At 43.7% G+C, this 14,185-nt stretch overlaps 1 protein-coding gene across 1 annotated transcript in view; it reads right to left on the reverse strand.

Moving 5' to 3' along the window:
* LARGE1 (LARGE xylosyl- and glucuronyltransferase 1) overlaps positions 1–10,317 on the reverse strand; it is a 274,524-nt gene extending 264,207 nt beyond the window's left edge. Inside the window, exons 1-2 of the mRNA XM_058804704.1 lie at positions 10,095–10,317; positions 8,202–8,288 (exon numbers count right to left, since the gene is read on the reverse strand). The gene's annotated coding sequence lies outside the window, so the exon portion shown is untranslated. The remainder of the gene's footprint in view (positions 1–8,201; positions 8,289–10,094) is intronic.
* Positions 10,318–14,185: the final 3,868 nt, after the last annotated feature.

Consider the following 14,185-nt stretch of genomic DNA (forward strand, 5'->3'; position numbering starts at 1 on the left):
GGGAAAAGTACAAACTACCAGTTTTCAAACACTTCAGCATGCTCCGCTGTATTTTCTAAGCACTTTTGGGCAGGAATGCTTCCTTGTGTTAGGAATTTCTGTCACTCCAGCTATGTTGGTTGATGGTGTGAAGAGTGACTGCTGATTGATGTCACTTGGCTAGCAGAAGCTGCCACACTAGTCACAGTTATACTGGCAAAAACAGTGCTTTCAGTTGAATTGCTTCCTTCCATTGTGGAATTTATTTTTTGCATGAATAAACATCAATATTGTAAACACAAGGAATTCAAGATTTATACGCAGTTTCATGGTTACAATTTTGCTGGGATGAATGGAGACACATTGCAATAGCTTGCATGAGTAGAGTGCTGCAAAGGAGGGATACAAGCTCATGGGGAAGGGCGTGTCAGAAGGACCTGGAGGTGGAGACACCTCTCATGAGAGAGGCATCAGAATGCATGGAACTTAGTCTGGGCATGGATGATGAACTGAGAGCTTAGAGGCACGGATTAGAAAACAGACCAGTATGGGTGACACTGTAGTGAGAGAGCATCTGCTACAGGGCACCTGGCCAGGAAATCAAGTGGATAAGGGCCTCTACAGACAGGGAGCAGCAACTTCAAATTCACAGGCCCTGTCCTCATGGAGGAGGACTTCAACCACTCTGGTATGTGCAGGAAGGACAACGCTAGATGCTTATCCAGGGATAAGCAAGCATCTAGAGCATTCCTGGAGAGCACTGATAGATTCCTGACCTAAGTGATGATAGAGAAGCCAACAACAAGACACTCTGTGCTGGACCTCTTACTTACTAAAAAGGAAGGGCTCCTCAGAGACATGAAGGTCACAGGCAGCCTTAAGCTGCAGTGACCCTGGTGGCATTCACAACACCAATAGGAGGGAGAAGGGCAAAAAACCAAGATCACAGTACTGGCACTCAGGATAGCAGACTTTGGTCTCTCTGGGGACCTGCTTGAAAATAGCCCACGGAACAGGGCCCTGGAAGGAAAGCCGGATCAGAGAAAGCTGCTTGATACCCAAGGATCCAAACTCAAACATTCATCCTGAAGAGCAGAGAGTCACACAAAAATGGCAGGAGGCCTATAGAGATGAAAAAGGAGATCCTGGCAAAACTCAAACACAAAAAGAAAGCATACAAAATGAGGAAGCAGGAAGAGCCAGACTGAAAGGAGTACAGAGACACTGTCTAAGCATGCAGAAATGCAGTCAGGAAAGCCCACCTGGAGCTAAAACTAGTGAGGCGTGTCAAGAATAAGTACCTGAATGGAGAGTAGAGCCAGATCCTTCTCAGTGATCCTGTTCAGTGACAGCAAAAGAAGCAACACGCACAAACTGAAACACAGGAGTCCCTCTGAACATAAGGAAACACTTTTTTACTGTGAGGGTGAGCCCTGGCACAGGTTGCCCAGAGAGATTGTGGAGTCTCGATCCTTGAAAATACTCAAGAGTATCTGGATTTCATCCTAGGCAACTGGCTCTAGGTGGCCCTGCTTGAGCAAGGGTGATGGGCCAGATGGTCTCCAGCAGCCCCTTCCAACCTCAACCATTACCTGACTCTTTCAAAGCACTGCTGTTACAGAAAACTTCCAGGCACAAACCAGTGTCTGGCTGCTGGTTTAGACCAGCCTTCCTGATCACACAGTATCCTTCAGGTACACTCAGTGTACTTGTGCTTCACCCAACATGCAATGAGCCCTCTCTCAACCAGAGCCCCTAGGCATTTTAATAAAATTAATAAACAACTGCTTTGTGTATTGCATTCACAATTTGAATGTAATAGATCTTTTCTCAGACCATATTATTTTCATATACAGCAACTTAAAGTATGAAGCTAAGGACAAAAGGAAAATAAAAAAATCTTAACAGAAACAAAACTTAGGCCTTTCTTAATATATTAGTATCCAATAGCAGGACAGATGAAACTGAGGAACAAAACTCAAAACACATTGAATAAAATATGTTGTAAAATTAATTATTAAAAAAAAAATCTTGATACTAACCTCAGATCCAGAAATCTTTACTACTGATGCATAATACAGCATTTTTATAACTGAGAACAGAAAGGGAAGAAACTCACCGTGAAATATTTGAAGAGCTTTAGGATGTTTGAAAAAATTGTTCTCTATCAAATTTTATCACCTTCAGACACCTGTCAAACATGGATTTACCTCAATGCTGTTTCTCTCATTCTCCCCACCCTTGCCCCCTTAACAAACATGCCCAGCAACGTGACACTAGCTTTCTATTCAGACAAATGCTGTGTCTGCCCCTGCTCATCATGGGTCAAAGGGGATATAAAATGATGCAATCAATAAAGCTGCCATATTTTTAGTCCAGTTAACATATGTCAGTAATCCAGGGGAAATTCTGGCTTCCTTACTGTTCATTTATGGCAGCTTTTCTTCTAAATGGCAGTGGCCTTTTCCAGTTACACTCTCTAGGTTGTCAGCACCACCTGACCATAAACAAACTCCATATATTTAAAGAACAATAACCTACAACTTTTAAATACCAAGACATACATTAATTTACACCTTTAAGCATTTCTCTATTTCCTTCTTTTCCATCTTCGAGATGTAAAACACACTCCTTTCTTCCCCTGGTCACAGCACTGCCTCTGTATCAGCAAAAAAGTATTTGTAAATTCCACTTTGATGCATTTATTTTGTCTGTTTTCCATTTGTCAATTAACTTTCACTTGTTTAAGATGAATTCTGAATATTTACACAACACAATTATTATATGCCAAGTATCATTAGGGATTTGGTTTCATCATCTAAGGCACAACTATATTAAGCAGTAGTTCTTGCCAAAGACAACAACTATTCACATACTCCACATATTTAAGGCACAGGACAGCGACTCTTTCAGGAAACCAGGGTTCTGCTCTTTGTTTTTTTGATTAACTACTTAGACAACTTTGCTCAAATCACTTCACCCACAGTGCATCAGTTTGTTGTCAGAGAATGGGTTTATCTTTCTATACTGTCATTTTCCTCACTCTAAGCAGCTCTGTAAAGCATTCAGAAGCCTACTGATTTATTTCCACAAAACCTCTAAGACTAGGAAATTGGCAAAGTTATTCTGCATATGAAAAATACTGTCGTCAGTTCCCGTTCCTTACATACTAGTGGCACAATATTACTATTTTTGCTCATCTTAATAAAGAATAAATGTTAGGAACATATTTCTTCTCAACCCATTCACCAACTGTGCACAGTTAATTCACATTACAACAGTAATATAAATCAAGATCTAAGCTTACTAAACAGCACCTCAGATGCTTTTAGTATATGATGCAGTTGGATATACCTCAGGTGCCAGGCTGAGAGTAGTGGAAACTGGCAGTGTGACTAAGTTGAGATTTTAAGTCCAACTTCCCGAGCACAGCACACAAAAGCAAGGGGCAAGACTCCAGATAGCAACAGTAGAAGTGTAATTCCCAAAACTGGTAACCATATTGCAAGACATTACAATGCAGGGTTCTCCACTCTCAAACCAGCTGGAAAACATCCTGATTTTGGCTGTGCAGGAATCATTCCCAAAGCAAAGCCTTCAGGTGGAAAGGAAGTGTTCCAGCAATGAAGGATTACATGGCTAACCTGAACAGTGTAAGACTGAAATGACCTCAGAATTTGCTAGAAGCTACTATTTTAATCTAGCAGCCTTTAAGCTGCAGTAGCATTATAGTGGGAACAAGGGAAAAGGCGGGCGGACTAACATTTGGAAGGAAAGGTGGGAATTTAAGCTACTGTGGCTATACTCCCTTCTTCACATCTGAGGTCTGAGAGCAACTATGGAACAATGAGAATTTATTCCCGTACACATTTCTTCTTTCTCAAAGTTCCTGCTCATCACCAAATGATCTGGCTTAGCCACTAGCACATCCCATAGTCCAATTCACTCACTATCAGCACTGATTTTTTCCCCTTCTTTCTTCATTTGTAGCACCTCCATCTTGACAACACAAATCTCAAGGAGGAAGACATCACCAACTAAAAGCTTCTACCATTTCTTAAACTGATCATTTTTGCTTTGTCGAAGTTAAGGCAAACATGCAGCTCTTCTAGTTCTAAAAATGGTTCACAACATCATCGCCTACTGATTTCTACTACTTGGAATAGTTCCTCAGAAGAGGAACAGATTTCTTATAATGCAGTTGATATTAAAGAGTTCTGGAATATCAAGATCAAGAATGTAAGTTATAACTTTCCAATAAAAGCAACAAAAATATGTCCACCTTTACAGGGACCTCACCTACTTCAATGCTCCAATTCTCTACTTTGATAAAAAAGCATCTAATTGTACAGTATGCTCAATATGGAAGAATCCAAAAATACAGACAATTGCACCCTTTCAAAGCAGTAGGGACCATCTTTATCTCATTTCAGAATTCCCAAGCATGCCAGCCAATATTTTATCTTTGAAAATTTGTCTCACATGAATGACAACCTACAGGTTTAAATCTGAGTCACATTCTAGAACCAGTCTTAGGACTGAAAAACGATGAGACTACAGAAATACAGAATTTAGCTACTGCTTGAAGAGCCTCAAGGTGAATGTCAGTTCATTTTATATAAAAATACTAGGAAGCCTCATGCATCCCTTCTACTAACAAAACAATGAAAAGTAATATATTAAGAACAATATCATACATTTGGGTATTTAATAATGCTAAAATTATAGGGTTTCATTTCTTATTTCTATCCAATGGCATACACCTTTCTAGAACCTTTGACATGAAAAATATTGAATTAAGCAGATTCATACAGTGAAGTCCAGTAATTTTTAAACACAAAATCCCATTTGCAGTACTGATTAGAAGCAACATTAACTGAAGACAGAAGGGAAAACAATCACCAAGAGAATTTAGTACTGAGGGGTTCAGGGGCACAGCAGGGAAATCAGAAAAGGAAGACAATGAAACCTCACCAGAAGAAGATGGATTGAGAAATCTAAGTATCAACTGAAAACATCACCTCACTTGACTAGCTCTCAATTCTTCTTGCTCACCCCACTCCACCATTCAGTGACACTTGACATTCCACAATGAGAAATACTCAGTTCTCCAAGCTAACAACTTGAATTCATTCCCAAATCCATCTATAAATTGTAAGCAGTTTCATATTTCAGTTAATAAATAAAACTCTACAACTCCTTCCCTTCATTTCTCTCCCCTTTCTCTTGTGTCCTGCTAAAACAAAATCCTTCCTTCTTCTTTGTATTTAAATGAAGATTCCTCAGTAACAATTTCTAGTTTTCTCCCAGTCTTAAGTCTTAGCTGCCAAGTGCCTATCAGTAGATAAAATCTAAAAGCTAATGGTAGAAATGAAATGTTGATACTCTGTATGTTAGTATTTAATTCTGGGATAAACTGTAGAGGAGCTATTGAGAGATGCATGTCAACAACTTAACTTCCCTGGAAGTTTTAAGCAGCAGAACATTTCTTGTGAAGGAAGCAGAGGGTCGCTTAAATTTTTTTTTTTTTTTTCCTTACACATGTTTTTTTAACACATGTAACTCTCAGCACAGCTGAGTGAAAGCAGGTTAACACTGACATGGGTGGTGTCCTTATTTAAGAAAGCTCTGGTTCTGGTGTTACCACTGCTAGTGGTAGGTTTGGTCAAACAACAGCAGATGAGAAATTGCTAGGATTTTCACAGATTTCTGGGAAAACAGAAAATCAAGCCACTCTTCCTTGATCTGACCCTTGACAAGCTGCCTCTCAGCCAACACATATAGTCTTGGTCATCATGTGCAACTATTCCCTGAGGATTAAAAATTGGTATAGACATGGAGTAACAGAAATGACTCATCAATACCCAAAAATGCATGGGAGAAGAGTAGAGTGGTGATGGCACCACTCTTCTAGTATTCACTAGTCAAGCAACCAGAGCCACGACGACAGGGAACTCCAACCTTAAAAAAGAATCTATTTCTTTTTATTATTCTCAGGCATACCTATCTTACATGGGCATTAGGAATGAAGGCTGCACTCTGCCTGCACCGGCTGAGATTTCCAACTTCTTCCACCACTAAGGTTACATTATCAGATCTGACTTTTTGCTACAGTACAGGCTGAACATTGCTGGGGCTCTTTTCGATAATTTTAAGTGTAGCTTCTACCCAGTTAACCCGGTGTTGTGGAAATAGTAGCGAAAGCTGAGAAAGAAGGTGATGTGGATACTACTATAAACATTATCAGACCTGGTCAGATCTGCAAATTAGAATGAGTAATGGAACTATTTTGCACAGTTTGCTTCTAATTCTGACACAGATGGCACTTAAACAAGGATTCCAGACTTGGCAGATTTCTTCAAAGTCAGTGCCAAGGCCAGGATAATCCTTTCTAGCAATTTTCTCCTTGATTTCTGAGCTACCAACTTCCAAATAAAATAGAATTTCTTATCTGCTGCTCCCTTTCTACAGCCATGCACTGAGCAAGCTCTGACAAATACAAGACCTTCCAAATACTGAACCAAGCAACACCAAAAGAGTAACGAATCCCTACAAGGCACAACCCCATTTCTTAACCTTTATCTTCAGGTGGGTCTGTCACAAGGAAGACAAAAATTAGTGATTCAATGAAAAGGAAATTTAAAAAAAGTAAAAATATCTTCCTTGAGGTAGTTCTGACTCTCCACCTCTTAAATTATGCCAAGTGTGGCATAATGAACAATGACTGTTTTTAAGGCCAGCATTAATCAACAATGGTTGTTTTCTAAAGTTAGCACTCACTACCAAAAGGAAGATGAGCCAAACGCAGACAACAGAGCAAAAACAGTGCAAGGGACACGTGTGTACATTTCCTTGCAATGGACATTGTGTACATTTCCTTGCAATGGACATGTGCAATGGACATTGTGTATATTTCCTCACACAAAACTACTTTTGAGAAAGTTGTTTAGTCACAGCATTAGGCAAATAACCAACAGAGCCAACTCTGAAGAGAATGGAAACACACTCATGAAGAATAACCAACTGCAAATTTGCACTGACCATTATATTCTCTTCTGAGATGAATCTTAACGTTATCAGCACAGACACATTACAGGAGAAGAAGATACACCAGAAATCTCATATCCTTAAAACAGACATTTTGTTGATTTATTCTAATAAAGATGATGAAAAGTCTTCAAAGCTGACAAGAGCTCATTAACATAGGCTTTCATACAAGACAGGGAAAAAGGATAGACACACATTTTTAAAAAAATTAATTGCTGTTCAGGGTCTAGATAAACACTTCCATCAATATCAATATGAGTTTGCATATAGGGACAGTTTAGCATACAGTGCAAAGACTCTGTAGTCAGATTATGAATTTTACCAATTATAAGCCTTTATAAACATCAGGCAAAAAAAAAGCTTATTTTTTGTTGGTTTTGTGTCTGTGTTTGTTTTTTAAGATTGCTCTTATAAGGCCACATAAAAACTTTAAAGTAATCAGACAAAGGATAAAAGAGGAGACTATCCCAGTAAGGGTCTATTAACAACTGATTGTTTATCCCAGGTAAAAACAAAAGCCACACATCTGAGCAGAAAGTAGTCTCACGAGTTCAAAATCATTGTTTTTAAGAACACTTCAGTTCAGTGAGTTAAGTGCACTTGGGAGACACCTAATTTTACAGTTTTCTAAAATAATTAATTCAGAAGCAATACTACTTTTACTAATATTAAGTCCTACGCACTGAAATTTCAGATCAAGCCTCTGACAGATCTTAATGTTTCCAACAGGCATGCAGTCATTCATTCCAGCTCTGCACTTTGGCTTTCTGAGGACTGTACTCCAGAATTTCTGCAGATTGAGTAGCTGGCACAGAGAACTCAAGATATAACTAATACTATTTTCAGTGCTCCTTTATAGAAAACCAGTGCATGTCTCTTCTGACCTGAGAAAACTTACAATGTTCTCACGTCATCCAAACAACAAAGAAAATAAAGTTTTCATGTATATTTCAGACATTTAAAAAAAAGTATCTTGCTCCATACTGCCAGTCAAATACCTCCAAGCTATGCTTCACCTACCAGCAACTGAGAAGAGGGTACATACTTCAAACACAAAAGATGCCACACACAACATAACCCAAAAATCATGAGAATTAAACATCAACAGGATGGAAAATAGGCACCAGCTACTACTGCAGGCAATTAAAAGACAAAAAAAATCAAAACCAACCTACCAATCCAATTATCCATCAGAGACTCTGCAGCTACTGCAGCTCTTACATGACTTGCAGCCTTTCTGATCAAGGGCCGTCACAGGACACCTAAGTGATAAGAATTTCACATTTCAAAGTCAGAATACCTACCAGCAATTGCCAGTTTTCAAGAAGCACAGGGACACCTCTTCCACTTTTTTCCATTTTAAAATACTGAAACACAGTGAAGACATTCAATGTAAGGTTTTTTGTTCACTTGTCCTATTCCTGTAACTAAACTAACCTCTGATTGTCTATCTCCTTTGCAGCAGGGAGCAAAACGACTTTGTTAGAAGACCCCTGCCCTTAACTCATCACCTAAGTTTCTATGATTTCTCCTCTAAGCTTACAGTATTACAATGAAGCTCCACAAGGGCAAAAAAAAGAACATTTCATAGGTATCATCACAACAGTCTATGCATTTTCACCACTGAATGAGGAGAAGCCCATCCAAACCAGTCCCCCTAGCGACTCAGTGGGAGTCTGAAGAGATGTGGCAAATCACTACTCTGTCTTTTCGTGTGTGAGGCCAGTTTTCTATTTTTACTTTGGGGTTTTTCCCTGGTAGAAGACATAACCCCTTACAGAAACTAGGCAACATTTTAACCCATTCATCAAATTTCCCTCTACTTCTACTTCTGAACAACTTTAAAATATTTTGTACACAAAAAATTAAATCTGTATCCAGCAGATAGCATTAAATAAAATATGCTGACCTGTTGGCAATTGCCAGGTCTGATTTTAACACAGCACTTTTTTTAGCCTGTTGCTTTCTAGTCTTTCCAGCCTTTCCAGCACCGATACTGTCTAAAAAAAAAGCTAAGAATATTTAAAAGACGTGATTTATTGCCATTTCCAACCTGGCATCCATACATTCCAGAATACATGCATGACAATCAATGCTGTAAAAATGTTTCCTGTCGTACTTTTAAGAGTGCTATGTGAAATACATACAGAAAAAGGTAAGACCTTCTAACAACTGTTCTAGCCTCCACTGGCTAATTTTCATTTAAAAATGCATGCAGGGAAAAAGTAGTCTTTATATACTGTGTACCAGTAGCCCTGTTCTAAGCTGAACAAAGCAGGAGACACCGTACTCAGGTGAAAACACAAAAATCGCTTGTCTGATGTTCAACAAAGAAGAAAAATCACTTGCTTGCCAAAACTGGGCACAGGAGAAAAACTAGGAATCTCTCCAAAAAGTGTTACATAAGGCATTGTCAAACTTCACGTCACCTCCACAGGGCCGCAAGTTGCTAGTTTCCCCCATCCCCCGGTGCGCAGGGATTAATGATCTAAATGACACACTTCTCGGATAGGAGGTAATAGCAGAAGCTTTCCCAAAGGAGCGCTTCCCGGGCTGGAGGCTTGCAGGGGAGGCTGGCGGGTGATGCGGAAATCACCCTGCTCGGCTCAGCGTCCCAGCCCAACTCCGGCTCTGCCCCCGGCTCCCGTTCGGGCGGGCAGAGCGCTCACGCCCCGCGGCTCGACTCCCTCCGTCCCAGGCGCGGCCGCCAGCGCCGGCTCTCCCGGCCGCGGAGCAGCGGCACCCGGCGGGGCCGGAGCCGGAGCGCAGCCCGGCCGGAGCAGAGGGCGTGCGGCGCCGGGCCAGCGAGCGGAGCGGAGAACCCTCCCTCGCCCGGGGGGACGTGCCCCTTTGTGCCGGGGAGCGACACGCGCGCCTCCGCCTGAGCATCTCTTCAATTCCGGATCTGACGGGGATTAAAATCCATCACATAAAGCTGCCAGCCCGGCCCTCCGGACTCGGGTGCCCCCTCCCCGGGCTGCTGGAAGGGAGACACTCACCGATTGTTTCTTGCCCTCCCCCGCCCCTCGCCTCCAAAAGCAGCAGAGACTCGACAAGAAGGTGCTTACCTTCCCCGGGTGGCTCCCGGGCCGGGCGCTCAGCGCCAGCCGCTCCGCGCAAGCAAGCGCTCCTTCCTCCTCCTGCGCTCCAGGCGGGCAGCTCCGGCTCCGTCCCCGCAGCCCGGCGCTCCGGAGGTGTCTGCCAGCGGCTCCCAGCTGGGGCGGCAGCGGCAGCTTCACTCTCCGCGGGACGAGGAGCCGCTAGCGGTGGGAGGAGGAGGAGGGCGGTGGCGAGGTCCCGACTCTTGCCGGGATGCGCCGCCGAGGTGGCCGCCTCCTCCGCCGCCCAGCTCAGCTCTCTCCGGGGCCTGCCGCCCCGCGCTGTCCCGAGGTGCAGCCCGGCCGCGTCCGTCCGTCCGTCCCGCTCGCCTTCCCCCGCCCTCTCCCCGGCGGCGAACCGCGCGGCGCACAGGCCCCGCCGGCGGCCAGGAGGACCCGGGGGCAACGGGAGATTCCGGCCCAGCCTCCTGCCCGCTCCCCGGGGCCTGGTGCACACTGTCCGCGGGGAGAGGAGGCCCTGCCCCGGCCTGGCGATCAGCTCCGGGAAGGTCACCGGCACGGCGGAGCCGAGCACGGAGAGGCTCCCTCCGGAACCGCCGCGGTCGCTGCTATTGCTGCCGGCCCAGAGTCAGCGACCGCTGGGTGCCGCGCTCCGACCGGGTTCGCTCCGTGCCCATGCCTGGAGACCGCCCCCGAGTCTGAGTGCCAGGCTGCCCCCTTCCCCTTCCTTCCTTCCTTCCTTCCTTCCTCGCCTCCCGCCCCTTCCCCGCTGTCAGCCTTCCCCCGCCGGCTCCCTCCGGCGCCCGGTGCCAGGCTGCCCCCTGCGGGTGCCGGGGCCGCGCCTGCCCGCCCGGCGGGCCGAGGCGGAGCCGGGAGCGGCCGCCGCTGCCGCTCGGCGGGTGCCGGGAGCCGCACGCCCGCCGCCGCGCTGCCCCGGGCTGGCTCAGCGGCGGCTGCAGCGCCCGTGTGTCTGTGTCATGTCTGTGCCTGGGCGGGCGGAGACGCGGGCCGAGGCGGGGCCAGCCCGCTCTCACGCCGCCCAGCGACAGGCGCCGAGCGCCCAACCAGCGGCGGCCGCCGCCGCGCAGCGCCCGCCCGCGCAGCGGGGCTCCCCGGGCCGCTACACCTGGGCAGCGCCGAGGGGCCCCCGCCGCCGTGACAGCCAGCCCGGGCCGCGGCCGCCGTCACAGCCAGCCCGGGCCCCGCCGCCGTGACAGCCAGCCCGGGCCGCGGGGGCAGCGCCGGTCCCGAGCGCCGCCCGGCGCGGGTAAGTGCGGCCCGGCCCCCGCCTCGGGCGCCGGCGGCGGTGGAAGACCCAACTCCGAGCGCCGGTACCGCGTCAGGAATGAATAAATATGACGGCTTCTGGCTTACTTGTGTGCTTGTAAGGAGCGTGTCCCTGCGATGTGTCCTTTCGTGCTGGCAGCTGCTGAGTCGAGTGATAAGCGCACCTTTTGTTATTTCTTTTTTTCCCCCCGTGAACATAGAGCAACCATCAACGCGGGTTTTTTTTAATTCATAATTGTACTTCATTAGCAGTGTCAAATGGATTTTTGCAATACATCAGCATTCTCAGATACTGTATGATAAGCTGCGTGTATGGGTGTATAGTGTGCCTGAAATTCCAGTAGGAATATGCAAGGAGAACAGTGTGCATACAATCCCATTTTAGAAAGGCATTGATCCATTCTTAGAATGGAAGATGAAGCAAAGTATACATGTGCTTTGAGTAGCAATGTAAATAATCAAAATATGAGTAATTGAGTTAGTAATCAGGATTTGACTGCTTTCTTCTAGAAAGATAAGGGAATAGTTTAGTGTTCTCTAAAAGATACCGTGAATGCTAATTTCTCTCATTACATCAGCTGCTTGAATGCTGTAACTCATGCAGAAGTTTCTTTATTGGGCAAAAATTATGTTTTGCAGTATACTGTACCAAAGTATTATGAACTCTAGAACAGGTTATTCATAGCAAGATAGTATTTGGCAGACTTGATTAAGGTATTGGTTCATCAAGCTTATTATTCTACCACCAGCAGCATCCTTTTCCTGATGCTTTAGTCAAGCATGATATCAGATGAACTGAAGTAAATCATGATGTTGGATATGCCACTGATAACACAAAAGTGTTTAGTTTACTAACTGAAAATTTCGACATACTGTGATAACTAGGAGAACATTTTGCAGGGGGGGAAAACCCAACTCTGCTTATCTGTAAAAATAATTTAGTTCTTTTAGGAAGGATTTTCTAGAATAGCTGTGGTTGCATACAGATTGGCGTCTATGTGCTTACTTTCATGAGCAAATCAAAGCCAGAAATGAGCTGTACTGAACTGACTAATTTTCTCCTTTCTCCTATATGAAGCTAAAGGATTAGCCTTAAAGTAATAATGTTCTCTTGCGCTGTGGAAGGATTGAACTGCTTTGGTGACAGTCACAATGAATGAATTTCTGGGGATGTAGGGAGGACGAAGCAGGGCTGTGTGTACAGCTTCATTATTAAGAAAGCCAGGCTGTCCCCTCTCTGTTACTATAATTTTCAGCAGTTCCATAGTTTCCAGCCTCATGCTATTGCTAACTTGCCAGAGTCGGATCCTACATAATATTGAACAATTTCTGGAGGTTCTTAAGTTCTTATCTTCTGTTTAGAACAGGGAACTCTCAGAACCCACAAGAATTCTTAGGGTTTAAGAGCAGCATGGATTATTAGAATTATCTAATATGCTACCATACATGACAAATGATAGAACATCATACTGGGACAAAATGTCTTACTTCCAGTTGCTCTCTATCTGTCAGGCTGGTGACCTACCCACAAAAGGACAACAGTTGTCCAAACCCAGAGTTTGTCAGAGGCTCCAGCTGAGAATGCTTACCACGAGGTTACAAAACCTGACAGGGACAGGAGGAATGACTACCTATGAAGATAGACTTTTTCAGAAACTGTGTTTATAAGCAAGTAATCTTTTTCATAGTCACAATAAAATTGCTCTATCAGTCTTTGTCCTTGAAAATCCTGAAGTTGCAATTGCTTTGGACATTGAGTAAACAAGCAGTGCAGAAGGATATTTATGCCAAGGACAGGTAGAAGAAATTAGATGCAAATATTTGCACTTCAGATGTCATTCAGCCAGGAGGAAGGTTTCTCTAGAAACTACACAGGTTCTGGAGTGAGATGTCTATTTGCATGTTAAAGAAACAAACAAAAAAAGCAAAACCTATAGTAATGTCAAGCATATAACTTTTTTTTTTAAATGATTGTTTCATTAGGTAAAAATCTCAAAGCTTCAATAGTCCTATTATTTAAAAATTTTATAAACCAGATGTTTATTTTTAAATAGAAATGTGTCAATTTTGTAATGTTGTTAAAGGATTGATTTATAGTGATGTAAGGCACAACAGTTCAGAAGATCAAACAGATTATAATGTTACTACACCAGAACATCAGTAAATAAAATTATAATGTCTGATCATAAGACCCTGCACACTTACAGATTATCTGGTTTTTGATTAAAAGAATAAAATTACTTTGCATTTTAGCATTTCTTGTGAAAGGGAGGTGTTAGGCCCACGAGTATTCAAACTTATAAAAGTGCATGAAGTTCATCTCCCATTTAACACCAATGAAGTCCTTTTTACATTCTTACAGTTGCTTCATTGTTCTAGCTGAATTCAACCACTATGAGGTCTTTTGAGAAAAAAAGACAGTGCTTTGTTCAGAAGGCGACTGAAAAGTGCATTATTACTTCAAATAGTGCAGTTTGTGCCAGTTGAAATAGAAGCTAAAATATTCCTGAAAACCGGGAGCTTATTTTGTCCCCATTCCTACACACACACTCTTGTGGCTGGTCAACATTTTGAATACCTAGTGAGGTAGATGCTGCTGTGTCACACTCAGGATATGGGATATGCACGGACAAAGCCGAGTTCTCCATTGCCTTCTTTTATGTGGAGTTGATGAAATAGCTACTTTTCATAAAATCAACCATTCAGGGTGTTGTCACAGCGAACAGAAAGTCAAATCTGATTTAGCAGGCTAGTTGGATTGTGCTAACTGATCCACAGAAGGTTGTGACTCTTTGTTTGTGGATTGCTTTTCT

This window comes from Ammospiza caudacuta, chromosome 5 (assembly GCF_027887145.1).
Source record: "Ammospiza caudacuta isolate bAmmCau1 chromosome 5, bAmmCau1.pri, whole genome shotgun sequence".
Taxonomy (NCBI): domain Eukaryota; kingdom Metazoa; phylum Chordata; class Aves; order Passeriformes; family Passerellidae; genus Ammospiza; species Ammospiza caudacuta.